The sequence below is a fragment of the Salvelinus namaycush genome, chromosome 37 (assembly GCF_016432855.1).
Source record: "Salvelinus namaycush isolate Seneca chromosome 37, SaNama_1.0, whole genome shotgun sequence".
In the NCBI taxonomy this organism is placed as follows: domain Eukaryota; kingdom Metazoa; phylum Chordata; class Actinopteri; order Salmoniformes; family Salmonidae; genus Salvelinus; species Salvelinus namaycush.
The window spans coordinates 12,462,468-12,465,583 of record NC_052343.1 but is presented as its reverse complement, the minus strand read 5'-3'; positions in this window follow the sequence as shown (position 1 = coordinate 12,465,583).

Sequence of the window (3,116 nt, the reverse complement as noted above, 5' to 3'; positions counted from 1 at the left end):
CAATTAGCATCAGCTGCTTTCTGTTGTACTGGGCTTTTTTGGTTCTGAGTGTACGTTTATAGAGTTTTAAAGTCTCACAGTAATGAAGGCGTAATTCACCATTATTTGGGTCTCTGTGCTTTTGGTTGGATAGTGTTCTAATTTTTTTTCTTATAATTTTACAATCTGCATCAAACCAGTTGTCATCTGTGATCTTTTTTGTTTTGTTTTTTATCAATTTCAATTGTGCTTCTTTTGCCGTTTGCCTGAATATATAGTTGATGTTTTGTACTGCTAGATTGATGCCTTCTTTACTGTGAGTGAATGTGGTATCCAGAAAGTTATCTAAGAGTGTTTCGATATTTTGGTTCCAGGTTGCTTTCTGGTATTCTTCTGTGCTGTTTTGGGCCCATCTGTATGAATTTCTGATGTTGTACAGCTTACTGGGCTGTGAATGTGTGGTTGTTTCCATGTCTGTTCTTTTGAGGAACAATGTAATTTGGCTGTGATCAGACAGAGGTGTTAGTGGCTTGACAGTGAATGAGCTGAGAGAGAAAGGGTCAATGTCTGTGATCATATAGTCTACTGTACTGTGGCCAAGAGGTGAGCAGTAGGTGAATCTCCCCAAAGAGTCCCCCCGTAACCTACCATTGACAAAGTACAGACCCAGGCTTCTACAGAGCTGCAAAAGATCCCTTCCGTTTTTGTTGACGGTGCTGTCACTGTTGTTTCTATGGGGGAGATTAAGGCAGTTAGAAACAGTATGGCCTGTAATAAAGCTGTCCCCTCGTGTGCTCGTTAGATCAGGTAGTGTTCCTGTGCGCGCATTTGTGTCCCCACAGATGAGCACATTTCCCTGGGCCTGGAAATGGCACGTCTCTTCCTCAAGGGTGGGGAAGATCTCCTCTGAGTAATATGGGGATTCTGAGGGGGGGATATAAATTGCGCAAAGGAACACATCTTTTTCTGTCAGTACAAGTTCTTTTTTCAGTTTTAACCAAATGTGATATTTGCCAATTTTGAGGGGGTCAATTAGATGTTGTAGTTCGGATTTGTACCAAATGATCAGTCCTCCAGAGTCTCTGCCTCTATTGACAGAGCTGTGTTTCTGTGACGGTACAATTACCTCTCTGTAACCTGTGGGACAGTGAGTGACAATGTCAGCCTTACACCATGTCTCCTGCAGAATGATGACATCAACATCTTTAAGGTTTTTGTTGAACTCCAGTGCTAAACTCTTCAGTCCAAAGGTTGATGAGTTTAGGCCCTGAATGTTCCACATGCTAACTGATAGCGATTTCATGTTACAAAAGAAAGAATAGCAGTCAGAAATACTGTGACTACTAACTATTAAGTTGTTAAGAGCGAGATAAACAGGATAACAGCTAACATTCTTTCTGTTATATATATAAACATTCCTATTCATTGAACAAGTACATTTGAGTACAATAGGTGTGTGTGTGTGTGTGTGTGTGTGTGTGTGTGTGTGTGTGTGTGTGTGTGTGTGTGTGTGTGTGTGTGTGTGTGTGTGTGTGTGTTTAGTGCAGTTTAGTGCAGATGTATTGGAGGAGCTGTTTAATCTCACTTAATCCTACAAGGTTCTCCTGTTCTCTGACGACCTCTGCGTAGCTGCGCTGGTCCTGCTGTTGGGCCCTGTGGAGTGGAGGGGGACCAGGTCTGGGCCGTGGGGCTTCCTCTCTGGTCTGGTAGGGGTGGTGGTCTGATGCGGGGTAGTAGGCTGGGCCCGGTCCGGTCTGGCTAAGCCGATGGAAGTGGTGATGGTCTGGTGGTGGGTGGGGCCTGTGGGGTGCGCTGGGTCTGGTGTGGCGTTGAAGGGGCCTGGGGCTCCTTGTTGGTGCAGTGGTCTGGTAGGGGTCTCTGGGTGGTCCTCTGTCCAATACGGCATGAGGTGTTTGTCTACCAAGTGCCACGTCCTTTAGAGACTTGGTAAACATCCCTAATGTCTGTTTCCTCAGATGGGAGTGGTCGTGCAGATGCTCTGGGGTGATTGTTGGGTGGTGAGCAACGTGTACGTTCGGGAGTAGGCCACAGCCTCTGGTGATGTCAGCGTTGACTTTCTGAATGGTATGGGGATGAAAGTCTTTGCGGGGCAGCAGAGTGGGGATGGTGATGTGGGAGTTGGGGAACCGCTCAGAGGCCCTCTCTGCTATTCTGTTGACCAGGCTGCCTACTCTCTCCTGCTCCTCTCGCAGGTTGTTGGTGCCGGTGTGAATAATAATGTGGCCTGGTGTGCCAAAGTCAGGCTGGGACAGGATGTGGAGTGCATCCTGTGTTTTTGGGCAACATATTTTGCGCACCTTGTGTTGTGGGAAGAGTTTATCTTCTTGGAGGAATTTCCCATTTGAGTCAATGAGGATGGCCACCTCAGCGGGTTTTACCAGATTATTGCGTTTACGGTCTGGGGCTGGAGTACACAGGGCCTGTGTACATGGAGGGGCGTGTGGGGGTGTGTCAGGGGGGGCCAGAGAGCTTCTCTCTGTAGTAGGTGTTTCCATGTGAGCCTTCTTGTTGACTGGGGGTGTGGGTAAAGTGTTGTCGGTATGGGGGGGGGTTGTGGGTAAAGGTGGGTCAGTGGGGGTGTTAGGGGTGGTGGGGTTGTTAGGGGTGGTGGGGGGCTGCAGCTTCTCTCTAGGAGTCTCTACAGTCTGCTCTCTGTGCTGCAGCACCCTCTTGATGCCAGACAACTCCTTTGCCATCTCCTCCTTTACCTGCACCAGCTCTCTCCTCATGGTGGCCTTTACCTCCTCAAGAGCTGTGGTAAGGCTCTCTCTCAGCTCCTGGACAGAGTTCTTCAGCTGGGTCCTGCACTGGTTGATCTGGTCCTGTAGAAGCTCTGTGTCTGGGCTGGTGGTGGTGTAGCTGAGGGGCTGCTCCTTCAGCTCAGTAACCCATACCTCTATCACAGCCAGCCTGTCTCTCAACAGGCTGATGGTGGTGTGGTCTTGGCTCTGGTGGTTGTAGGCAGGCAGGGGGGAGGATGGTCCTGCTGTTGGGGTGCCTGAGGTGAGGGGAGAGGTCGGGGTGCTGTCCTTTTCTTTGTTGCTTTCCGCTATCTTCGTTAGGGTGGGGAAGTCCTGCACAACAGAGCTGAGTGCAGCCTCACTGCCCTGGACCAT